General features: G+C 42.1%; 1 protein-coding gene across 1 annotated transcript in view; it reads right to left on the bottom strand.

The window, feature by feature from the left end:
• Positions 1-12,535, bottom strand: part of LOC135091521 (tripartite motif containing 13-like) — a 60,169-nt gene extending 47,634 nt beyond the window's left edge. The window contains exon 1 of the mRNA XM_063989247.1: positions 11,223-12,535. The gene's annotated coding sequence lies outside the window, so the exon portion shown is untranslated. The remainder of the gene's footprint in view (positions 1-11,222) is intronic.
• Positions 12,536-13,413: the final 878 nt, after the last annotated feature.

Raw genomic sequence — 13,413 nt, forward strand, 5'->3', positions numbered from 1 at the left:
TTTCTCTCTTTTATCTAATTAGGTACTTTGTGTAAAACAGCAAGATTTTTTCTGACGAGTTTAAAGTTTGTCCCTTAAAAGTGGCTGGCCTGAGTGAAAGTTGAAGTTTCCTGAGTGAAAGTTGAAGTTTTTTTCGATAGTTACTCAGGAGAATAATGAGATCTGCCGCTTTGTGTATGCAAGCAGTGTAGTGACCAGCCTGCTTTGTAAGTAATCAAGTGTAATTATAAGTAATTAAGAGCCACGTAGCAACTGTATGAGACCTCTCGCCTTGTGTTAAGAAATTAAATGTCCCCAGGTCGGACTATCTTTCTGTCGACGACCCTAAGTGTCTTGACACCCCCCTCAACTTTTTCTTCATTAACTTCTGTAAAATTTGCGGTCTAAGATCTAATTTTCAATCCTGTAACATTCGCGGTCTAAGATCTAATTTTCAATCTGTAGAACACCACCTCTCCTCTTCTAAACCTCATCTTCTTTTCCTCACTGAAACTCAGGTGTCCGAGGCAACTGACAGTAGCCCCTTTTCTGTTCCCTCTTACTTTATCCTCATTTTCGATCCAAAGCTGGATGCTGCGTTTATGTGCGCAATGACTTAATCTGCTCTCATGCCCACGCTCTTGAATCTTCCCAGTTTTCCATCATCTGGCTATGACTACAGAGTCACTTTCAAACTAAATTTATCTGTGCTGTATACCTCTCTCCAAACTCCTCCTCCATGACCTAGAGGAATTGGTGTAGCACCCTACTCGTATTCCTGACCGTCTTGGAGATACGCCCAACATTCTTGACCTTTTTCCTGACCTTTAATCCTTCTGCTTATGCTGTCATCCTTCCTTCTCCGTTGGGCTCCTCCGATCACAATCTCACATCTGTATCTTGTCCTATCGCTCCAATCCCTCCTCAGGATCCCCCTAAGCGAAGATGCCTCTGGCGTTTTGCCTCTGCTAGTTGGGGGGACCTGAGGAGGTATTTTGCTGATTTCCCTTGGAATGACTACTGCTTCCGTGTCAGAGACCCGTCTTTGTGTGCTGAGCGCATAACAGAGGTGATAGTGTCTGGCATGGAGGCGTACATTCCTCACTCATTTTCTCGTCCTAAACCTTCTAAACCTTGGTTTAACACAGCTTGTTCTCGTGCTATACATGATAGAGAGGTGGCCCACAAAAAGGTACTTAAGCCTTCCATCACCAGAATCTCATGCACTTTATATTTCTAGCCGGAACCATGCCAAGTCTGTTCTCCAACTAGCCAAAAACTTCTTCATTAACAGAAAGTGTCAAAACCTTTCAAGATCTAACTCCCCTCGTGACTTCTGCCATCTAGCCAAAAAAATCTCCAAAAGCTTTGCTTCTTCTTTCCCTCCTCTGTTTCAACCAGATGGCACCACTGCTATCACATCTATTTCTAAAGCTGAACTCTCCGCTCAAACCTTTGTTAAAAACACTACCTTGGATGATTCTGGGCTTGTTCCTCCCTCTCTTTCTCTCTTACTACTTCATGCCACCTATTAAAATTTTTCGCAATGCTGTTTTCCATGCCCTTGCTGGCCTAAACCCTCAGAAGACTTATGGACCTGATGGGGGCCCTCCTATTGTTCTCCGAAACTGTGCCTCCGTGCTTGCACCTTGCCTAGTCAAACTCTTTCAGCCCTGTCTGTCAACATCTACCTTTCTTTCTTGCTGGAAGTTTACCTACATTTAACCTGTTCCTAAAAAGGGTGACCGTTCTAATATATATATATATATATATATATATATATATATATATATATATATATATATATATATATATATATATATATATATATGTGTGTGTGTGTGTGTGTGTGTGTGTGTGTGTGTGTGTGTGTGTGTGTGTGTGTGTGTCAGAGGAGAATGAAAGAAGAGACCCATTATGAAGGAAAGGAAGGAAGAATGGAGGAAGAAAGAAGGAGGAGGAGGAGGAGGAGGAGGAGGAGGAGGAGGAGGAGGAGGAGGAGGAGAAGGAGAGGAACGAAAGATGTGGAGTAGATGAAGAAATGGTGAGAGACAGGAGAATACCCGAGTTTCTTCTGTGTTATCTCCCTTTCCTCTCCCCTCCCCCCCATCACTCCTCTGACTTACAATATCTCTGATCAACGGTATTACGTCCACACTCTCTCTCTCTCTCTCTCTCTCTCTCTCTCTCTCTCTCTCTGGTACCTCTATAAATCGTTTTACTTCTCACCTTTTTCACTACTTTTTTTCTTCCTTCTTTTTCCGCCTCCTCCTCCACTTCCTCCTCCTCCACTTCCTCCTCCTCCTCTTCCTCCGCTTTTCCATCATCCTCATTTCATCCCCCTTCATAATTTCTTTCCTGTCATAACACCTCATCATTTCTAATTAACGCACCCTTTCACACCTGAGACAAACTACCAGCCCTCAATTAAGCAATCATCCACACACACACACACACACACACACACACAATCATTTACTCTTTATTTTCCTCCCTCTTGTTTTTCAAGGGGAAACTAAGCAATCACAAAAAATCTTCCTAACAACACTTAAATGATGCAATCTGAAGGGGAAGGAGAGAGAGAGAGAGAGAGAGAGAGAGAGAGAGAGAGAGAGAGAGAGAGAGAGAGAGAGAGAGAGAGAGAGAGAGAGAGAGAGACGTACAATACCTGTGAAATTGGTAACAATCCACACACACTGTTTCTCTCCACACCCTCTCTGGTTTGGTTGGAGGTGTTTGGTTAGGCGAGGTTGTGTTTGGTTTGGTTGGGTTGGGTAAGGTTACGTTTGATCAGGTTGGGTTAAGGGTGGTTTGGTTGGGTTAGGTGAGGCTAGGATTGATCAGGTTGGGTTAAGGGTGGTTTGGTTGGGTTAGGTGAGGCTAGGATTGGTACGTTAGGTGAGGTTAGGTTTGGTTAGGTTAGGTTAGGTTAGGTTAGGTTAGGTGAGGTTAGGTTAGGTTAGGTTAGGTTGGATTGTGTTTGGACTACTTTAGTTACTGATTTAACTGAATTACATAGAATTACATAGAATTACATGGAAAAACAGGCCACAACACACCTTGCGGTTCTCACGAGGTGACTTGACCTAGGACTACTAAGGTGATAGTAGAAAAAAAGGACAGGAAAGCAGAAGGTTTTCTCCCCACCCTCCACTCCCTCCGGCATAAGCCGTACAGGAAAACAGGTGGGAAAGAAATACCTTACAGGGTTAGAGAAGAAAGAAAACCTGAAGGAAATTTTATAGGAAAGAAAGAAAATAGATGAAATGAGGTGCCCCCATTTCCTGAGGGCAAGGAAGTTAATCACTAGCAAACAATCGCTGTTATCCGCGGATTGCAGGCAAGATATTTATCAACACGGCCTTTAAAAGTATCTGCGGTGTTGCAGTGTATCACGTCTTGAGGAAGCCCATTCCACAGATTTACTACTCGATGGAAAAAAAAAAAATATTCGTGAGAATTGTAGGATTTGCCAACAATTTTGCAACCGTTTCCTCGCGTGTACTTTGAAAAGTCTATGGTGAAACATTTACTGCAGTCCATGTTATCAATGCCTTTGATGATTTTAAACAGCTGTATTAAGTCGCCTCTTAGTCTTCTTTGTGTTAGTGGAAAAAGATTGAATTGTTTAAGACGCTCTTCGCATGATTTGTTTGTTAGGCTTGGTATCATTTTTGTTACTCTACGCTGAACTCTTTCTAATTGATCAATGTCTTTCTGGTAGCAGGGGCGCCATGCTTGAACGCAATATTCCGAAAGGGGACGGACTAAAGAGTCATACAAAGTGAGGACTGTATCCTTAGATTTATATTCAAAAGATCTGCCAATTAAGCCAACTACCTTATTTGCTTTCTTGACGACCTGTGAACATTGTTGGCTAGGTTTTAAGCCACTCGATATTGTCACTCCTAAATCATTTTCCTTGTCAACACTTAAAGTTGGCTACCATTCAAAATATACTTTGCTTTCTCATTTCTATGCCCTACGTGAAGCACGTTGCACTTCATCTGTATTAAAATTAATGTGCCAGGTTTGCCCACACTCTGTCAATTTGTCAAGGTTTTTCTGCATTTCTGTTACTTGTTCATTACACACACACACACACACACACACACACACACACACACACACACACACACACACACACACACATATATATATATATATATATATATATATATATATATATATATATATATATATATATATATATATATATATATATATATTTATTTATTTATTTATTTATTTATTTATTTATTTATTTATTGATTTATCTACAATGAAGCCAAAGTGATGACCAAACCTAGATAGTAATCTCGGCACTCAATATACCGAAGGTTACAGGGACAGCAGATAAGGACGCCCTCCTGCAGCCTGATAATAGCAATCATGCTTTGGATAACAGTGGCGGGCTTTGTGTCAGGTGGCCAGTAGTAGTAGTAGTAGTAGTGGTAGTAGTTGAAGTAGCAGCAGTACTACTACTACTACTACTATTACTACTACTCCCATCATTGAAAAGTATAGCCAAAAATGGTTTTCTAGTCCTGGGAAGTCACTTGCTTGAATTATTAACATTTTTGTGCCACTTTTAAAAGACTTACTGGGGAGAGAACAAAAGGTGTGTTCACTATTAAGACGAGACGTTGAGCTGCAAAGGGGTTGACGCTGACACTCTTTGGTGTAAACGCGAGGCTTAGTACTGGTGGGCTGGCCTGCTCTGATCTATGTTGGGCCGCCTACTCTTGACTGGGCTGGACTGTGCTGCTGTGGACCGGACTGAACTGCTTTGATTTGGGCTGAACATGCATCCATTGGTCTCGCCTTCACGGGGACTAATGGTGTCTGATTTAAGTTACTTTGGTTTGCTGTGGACTGGGTTAGGTTAGTCTGACCTGGACGGAGCTCGACTAGTGTGGTACTGTGGTCCATTCTGGTCTGATCTGGACTACATTACATAAATGGGACAATATTTTGCGTAGGGGAGAGAAATGGTCCCTCATGGAATCGGGAAGGACGCCATCGATCCTCCACGCCACGTGTGCATGATGGGGGTGAATGTTTTTTTTTTTAACCCGCCGCCACCGAGGCACCACGACAGCCATCCATTCCTCAATGCCTCAAATGCGCCGCTGGATTCCACTTAGGTGAGAGTCGGGCAGCATTAGTGCGCTGCGCCGGTAACACCCTCCCTGCCCCGCCACTATGATGATGAACGCAGCTTTGCACACCTCCCGTGACTGTCCGCGTTCCTCATAAATACACCAGCGTGACCTAACCAAGTGCCGCGCTTTGAAGGCAACTCACGGGGGTCTTGCCACTGCTTAGAGTTCAATGACTTCCTTTAGCAACGTCAGTAGGAAAAGCTGCGCATCAGTTCGGACTGTCTTCTGTTTCTCTCTCGATGGTTTAAGACATCGCAGGCAAATTAGCCGTCCAGTTTTTCCGCTCCTGCCACCCGCGCCTTTGATCAGCAACATTATTCTGCCATCTCGTCTTGCCAGTTCATCTTCGGGCGGCTTTGCTCACCAAGGGACACGCCGCCCTTGCAGAGCTAATGGGGTGATGGGTAGGGAGGTGTTGGGGTGATGGGTGGTGGATGATAGGCGGACAGGTGATGGGGTGCAGGGTTACAGGGTTACAACGTGCAGCCGTCGCCGCCGCCTTTCTCACAGACGCCCCACCTTATCTTCTGTGTTCACAATCCTGCTCCTATTCTCTATAATTTTATTTTCTGCTTTGCTTCGTCTTCTTTTTTTGAGACTCTCCCCATTTGCCTGTACCTGCTTGTCTCACCTGTGTGCAAATCATCTACCGTACCTTGCTCGATTGATTAACCTTCTTAGTCGTCTCATCCATCTTTATTTATCGGTATTCGTGTCACGTCGTACATCTGCCTGTGTGTTTGCTTATAATTGTGTTCCCTGCTGTATCTGCATCACACTGATTTTATCACGTGGAACTTAAGACACGTTTTTCTAATTACTTCAAAGGCAGCACTTCACCAACATCTGGAGCGTCTCCTGAGGCATCCGGAATGGTTTCCGGGTTTCCTCTGAGCCAGACGAGCGGTGGCGAAAAATACGTGGAGTGGCCCAGAGCTTTGCTGACAGAAGAGACGTGTCCGCACCAACACTTACTTGTCAGCGCAAAGAGGTCTTGCTGGAGTAATCATTTCATCACGGAGTGGAATTATGACACGCTGCTTTATGATATATATATATATATATATATATATATATATATATATATATATATATATATATATATATATATATATATATATATATATATATATATATATATATATATATATATATATATATATATATATATATATATATATTCCATCTTTAAAGAGCGTGGTGGTAACAAGAGTTAGCACAGGAATGTTGCATCAGGGGAGGAGTCTCTCAAAGCTTAACTCAGTGACAGCGAGGGGAGAGGAGAGTGAGCTGCAGCTGGGAGAGTGTAGAGGGGGAGCGAGAGAGCTGTCAGCAATGTCAGAGGTCATGGAGGAAGGATAAAAAAGAGAGGCGTGAGTAAAGAGATCATTCCCTCGTTAATCTATCACGAGAATAATAATAATAATAAAAAAAAATCCTTTTAACTTCCTCTACAGCCTATTGAACATATTGGAGCTTCGGACATGAATGTTTCAGAATCTGGGTTTTACAATCTTACTAAAGGTTTGAGGTGCCGCGTCCTGTCGTTTTTCGCAAATAAAATCTTAACAAAGCGGCGGATGAGGATGTTGTTTTGGCAGTGAATGTTTGATACCACGACCTAATTGGCAAAAACATGTTTTGTTCTCATATCTGGATGAAAAAGGCAATTGTAGGAATAAATTTAGGGTAAACTTGGCTAAATTTTACAGGCGCTGGTAGCGAAACCAGGTGTAGTCATGACAGATACCCCGCCCACTCACCCTCTTGTGACGTCGATGTGATGCTTAACTTGGACCTAAGAGTAATCACCCATCCAACCAGCAGTTCCGCTTTTTTGCCTCACACACACACACACACACACACACACACACCACAGTATCCTTGGCGCCCAGCCCTGCGGAGCCCCGCGCGTTAAGTCGAAGGTAACAATTTTCCGTCTCTTCTTGTCGATATTTAGCGTAGTTTTTAGTTTTCCAGGTGTTTCCAGGTGTTGCCTAGACTCCCAGGAGGAGCAGGAGCTTGTGGAAGGGAGAGGAGGAGGAGTATGATGGTGGTGGGAGGCGGGAGGAGGAGGAGGAGGAGGAGGAGGAGGAGGAGGAGGAGGAGAAGGTACGGAAAAGACGAGAATAGATCTTTTTTTTTTTATTAATGGAGTTGGCATTGTTTTGATATTTAATGTATTGTTAGAAAAACGTCACAAGCTGCAGTATATTATAAAAGCCGTTCTAGCTGTGCTTTTGTTTGTCGATGAAATAACAGCATCATTCTTATTTAATTTTTCTTATTAGCACGCCAAGGATTGTTTTGTTATTTAATTTCAGACTTAAAAAAAATGTAAGTAACATATACCAAGTGATAATATCCAATAAAATGTAGTCTAGCAATGCGCATCTTCAAATTTGAAATAAGTTCGTTCCTGGATATGAACATTTATTTTCTTTTACCACGAGAAATTTGTGTTTTCTTTATTTATCTGGGAAGTAAAAATTTTATGTATTCAGAATATGTAATAAAATCTAATCTGGCTGTGTTTTCTTTCTCGATATTATGATGTTTTTTGTGGTGCCGTTCGTAAAAGTTACAGATTTTTTATTTTTTTATTTTTTTTGCATTTTTCTTTATCATTACTGAATCCAGAAATCGTTTGATATTCACGGTATTATTTAAAGTAAATAGCAAGTCAGAATATGAAGTGCATTCCAATCTGGGCGTCATGTTTCTTCTTGTGATTTTCAAAATGAATTGCGCTACGTAAATACAAGGATCGAGACGGACATTCTCCCTGCCTCCCTCCCTGCCTGCACATCAACATTTAACCAAAGTTTCGGGTGTTTGCAGACTTACATGAGAAGAAAAGCCAGAATTAACCACGAAAAAAATAAAAAAAAATAAAAAATGCCTCAAATAAGGCTTAAATAAATTAAAGGATTGCAGCCAGGTTCAAAGCGCTCATAATAAAAACATGACGGACCCAGACCGAGACCAAGATCTTGCTTCTCCCTACCTGTGTCTCTTCGTCAACATTTCCCTCAATTTCCAGGGTTTTCCGGCCATTCCCAGGCAATTTCCAAACTGAAATGCACATATTGTGGTAGGAAGAGAAGAAAATATGGGAAATGGAGGAAGAGGAGGAAGAAAGAAGAGAGAAGAGGGGAGGAGGGTCGGAGAGTGGTAGTAGCAATAAATTTTTTTTTTCAATTCTTTTTTATTGTCATAATCATAGACATTATATTACAAGGTTAAATTATATGTATTACATAAATATGTGTCAATAATTTGCTTGACAATGAGGACTGATACCTTGTGGTATATTTTGCCCTCCTCTGTACAATTTACTCAATTTATAATTTGAGGATTAATTTATTTAACATTTTTTTATTTTATTTTATGCTACCTCCAATCATTTTGATTTATAATAAAGCTACCTGTTATCATTTACATATTAATTAAATAGTTTTTGATTCTATACTTGTATGTTGGTAAAGAACAATGATGGTCTACCTTCCCTGCCATTTGATTCCATTCATGAGTTGCTTTAATTCTAAATGTTTTGTGTAGCATCGCTGTTCTGTCTTGTGGTAGACGATGATTAACTCTTTGTCTGGTAGGGTAAGAGTGGATATCCTCGCTGGAGGTAAACATGTCTCTCAATGCTCGCGGAACCAACTCTTTGACATATTTGTTCATTAATTTTGCAACACAATATTTATAAACTTGAGGAAATGGCAATATTTTAAACTTTTAAAGAATGAGGCAGAATGATCCCTGGATCTTGAAGATGTGATAACCCGCACTGATCTCTTTTGTAATTTCAAAACCTGGTGAATATAACAATCATTAGCTGTAGTAGTACGAGGAGGAGGAAGAAGTAAACAAGGAATGAAGGGGGAAGAAGGTGAGAGAGTGGTAGTGGTTGTAGTAGTTTGATTGATTGATTGATTGATTGATTGATTGACTGATTGATTGATTGATTGACTGATTGATTGATTGATTGATTGATTGATTGTTTATTGCCCAGAACAGCATTTTTTTTTTTTTTTTTTACAGAGGAGTAGCATTACATGATTAATCGGACACCAGCCCGCTGAGCCGAGGCTCCCTAGCGGACAGAGGAGTGATATACATGTAAATTCAACTTATATAGAGGGCAGGGCAACAATATAAATCATATAAAACAGTAGAAAATAAATAATCTCAGTAAAAAATAATAAATAATTTCAGTGAATAATAATAAAAAATAATAAAATAAAACAGTAGAAAAAAAATAATCCCAGATCTCAGTTTTCAGTTGTAATCATATTTACCTTTGAAGGCAATGAATGGTTCTTACTATTTTCCTTTGTGCTACATAGACATCATTGACAACCGTAGGCCAAGTACAGCCCCAGATCGATAAACAGTAAACAAGGCACAGATAACATAATGAATAATATAAGCTGCGTAAGGCTTCACTTGTAATATTGTACCTAATTCTCAATAAAATTCCACAACTTTTTGATAAGTTTGAACACACCGACTGTATATGCTTTTTCCAATTTAAATTTTCATCAATAATAACTCCTAAGAATTTTGTAGAAGAAACACGATTTAGCTCACAACCTCCGTAAGAAACTGTTCCGAAATTACTGACAACAGAGCGGCTTTGAAACAATATGAAGTTAGTTTTATTAATGTTCACTGTTGATTTGTTTGCGGTTATCCATTTGAATATGTTATGCAATTCTTGATTTAACTTTACATTTAAGTTACACAAATCATTATCTGCTAGGAGAAGACTTGCATCATCGGCATATAGAGTAGTGGTGGTAATAGTAGTAGTAGTAGTAGTAGTAGTAGGAGGAGGAGGAGGAGGAGGAGGAGGAGGAAATGAGGAATGGAATAGGAGGAAGAAAGAAGGAAGAATGGAGCGGGAGTCAGTTTCAGTGCTTTTTCTTAATATTTGCCGCCAAATTTAGCGATGTACGTAATGTAAGCAAAGTACCGTTTTTAGGCAGAATAGACGTTTTTTTTTTTTTTTTTCAACGCACCTCCAACATATATGAAGTAAAATGTCATTTTTTGTTTGTTTGTTTGTTTGTCCCGCTTTCTCGTGACCGTCCCACACACTTCAAATGGAACAAGATCTGCATGCGTGTTATAAATATCAGATAATTTTGTTTCCAGTGCACAGCTTGAGGAAATGAAATGTTTAAATGTTACGTTTGTTCACCAGATGATTGCATGAATGGTGAACAAGTGTGTGTGTGTGTGTGTGTGTGTGTGTCTGCCTCACTACTCTAAGACAGATCACCACGCCCTCCATTTCCCTCCCCATCCTGCTCCTCCCTGCCCCCTCCCCTCACCGTGCCTGGGTCACCGCGCAGCACCTTACCTCTCCTTCCTCTGCCTTGTCAGTGTGTGTGTGTGTGTGTGTGTGTGTGATGGGATATTGTAACGTAACGGTACTAACATTCTCTCTCTCTCTCTCTCTCTCTCTCTCTCTCTCTCTCTCTCTCTCTCTCTCTCTCTCTCTCTCTCTCATTTGCCTCGTCCTCCTCCTTCTCCTTCTCGTCCTTCTCTTCCTCTTCCTCCTGTCTTTCTTCTAACACATCCATCAAATATATGACAGAATTTCTCAGCTTTTCCACACCTATTGGTGGAACTCCTCCGATTTCCCCCGTATCCTTCATTCCTTCCATTGGGGCTCCATTCATTTTGCACCAATGATACATTAAGGATGGGGAGAGGTAGGGCGGGGCCTCCAAATAAAATTTTGCTTAGGGCCCCAATTTGGTGAGGGGCGACCCTGTCTCCACTCCTCCACTTTCCTCCATCTGCCCCAGACCTTCCTTCACCCGCCACTCGTCTCTCCCCAGCTGTGGGGAGGCGAGGGAGGCGTGGAGGCGGCGGAAAGTGAGGAAAAGTAGGAGTGAGTGAGAATAACATGATGGAGGAGAGAGAGAGAGAGAGAGAGAGAGAGAGAGAGAGAGAGAGAGAGAGAGAGAGAGAGAGAGAATTAGACTTTCAGCATACGAAAACTAGCACAATATGGAAGAGTAGTTTGGTAGTTAAGTCATTTGAAGGAAGCTACGTCACCTTGTTTTTCGCCGCACACTCCCCGAGGCTCGCGTGGCGCTGCCTGGTGATGGGAAGAGTTTATCGTGCAGCAGATGTGAGCACATTCATGAACCTTGTGATGTCTTTTGTCGCGCTGTGATGTAAATCCGGAATATGTTTGCTTGGTGGTCACAAAGGAGGGGAAAGGATTGACCTTTGAGTCCTGTGGTGTCGCTTTCCTCACGGATCGCTGCAGCCACACGTGCTCTTAGTCACCGTGATGCCAGGTGTGTGCAGCAGGCGGGTGTGAGTAGTAGGGAAGGAAGAAGAAGATGAGGAGGAGGAGGAGAAGGAAGAGAGGGACTAGCGTGAGGTGAGGAAGACAGTGAGTGAGTGAGGGAGTGGCGGTCATGAGCGAAGGCGACATGCACAAGTGTGAGAGGCGGGCTGAGTGGGGACGTCGGTGGAGGCCGCGGCGAGGGAAGGAAAGGAGGAAAGGAGAGACGGGAGTGGGAAAAGTAGAAATAACAGAGAACACAAAGAGTGACGCAGGAAAGCAGGAAGGAAAGGCCGCCGTGGTGTGACAAGAGTGAAAGTGTCAGCAGGTTTGTAGCGAGCAGGGAGGCAAGAAATGTGTGTAGCGTAAAACTGAACCGCGAAGGAAGAAAGAAGACAGGAAAAGAAGGAATATGAGATGACAGGGATGAAGTAAATAAGGAAGGTAAAAGAACATGGCCAGAGAGGAAGCTGTGGGAGAGGAAGAGGAAAACAATATTATAATGGAGGAGAGCAGAGTAAAGGCGGCGAGGACAGACAGGAAGGGGTATGAGTGGCACCCACACGAGGCTGATCAGGGAGCAGGAGGCGGCGTGAGAGGGAACATAAAAGTGAAGGAAGGATAGTAACAAAGAAAAAGAAAGAATACCAGTAGAAAATTAGTAAGTAGGCAGGTTAGCAGGTAAGAGGCTGCATGTGACACGTTACTCCTGAGTGCTTGTGAAATGCTCCCTTGTTGTGTTGCCTCGTGAATTACAGCAACTGTTCGCTGATAAAGGAGACCCGAGGCTTGGTTGCATTTCTTGTTTGTTTGATGGTATGTTTGTTTAATCCTCGAGTTATAAGAGCGTTCACCACCCTCACTCACTCCTCATCCCATTCTTTGTCAACACCACGCATTATTCTGTACATCTGCCACTACCCATCCTGCCACTACCTATCTCATCACGTCCCTGCCGCCCGCGCCCCCACCTGCCGTCACTCGGGGAGGCAAGAGAGGGAGGTGGAGGGAGTGTTCTGGACAATCACGTGTTGCCATATTGAAAAAGTTAGTCAAGTGCAATTAGGGAGCATAATTGGAACTATTTCAACCAGAGCCTATTGTACTAACAGCCAATCCTCTTACCGCCACGAATAGAGAGAGAGAGAGAGAGAGAGAGAGAGAGAGAGAGAGAGAGAGAGAGAGAGAGAGAGTGTGTGTGTCTGTCTGTGTGTGTGTGTAGGCGAAAAACAAGAAATGGGAATAAAATAAAGACTAAATGAAAAAAAAAAGTTTAGTTTCTCCAGAAGACATGACAAAACGGAAGGACGTCACTTTTCCTGATTTTCTCACTTTTCTTTAATTTCTTTTCCAGGGAATAAATTTTTGTGTTTCAACGAAATAAAATAGAATGGTGTGTATAACTATTTGCACCGCTGTCACTCATCATTTTATTCATTTTACTTGCCATCTCTCAGTTCTTTATTTTTCATCTATCACAGGTATCGGTATCTATCTTTATGGCCCACTTGCTTGTCTTTTTTTTCTTTCTTACTTCCTGGTTTTGTTTGAATAGTTTTCTTTTTTATTGAATTTCCCTAATCTCTTATCTGTTTGTGTTCTACTATCTTGTTGATTTGCTGGCTTATCACCACTCTCTCTCTCTCTCTCTCTCTCTCTCTCTCTCTCTCTCTCTCTCTCTCTCTAACAAATATCCCAAAATGAGGTTCTGGTGCGAGCGGTCGTACAAATTTGTCAGGCACGGTAATGAGGCACGAGCTACTCTTGTTGATGTTTGATCTTTTTTTTTTATAGTTCAATACTTAAGATTTCATCGTGTTGGTGTGAACACGTGGCGGTGGCGGTGGTGGCGGTGGTGCCTGCTCTGAAATACTGGCGCTGTGGCGGCAGGAGTGGCAGTACAGAATTAGCAGTATAGGAGTGCTTGTACTTGGACTCCACTCAGACGACAAA

This window comes from Scylla paramamosain, chromosome 37 (genome assembly GCF_035594125.1).
Source record: "Scylla paramamosain isolate STU-SP2022 chromosome 37, ASM3559412v1, whole genome shotgun sequence".
Taxonomy (NCBI): domain Eukaryota; kingdom Metazoa; phylum Arthropoda; class Malacostraca; order Decapoda; family Portunidae; genus Scylla; species Scylla paramamosain.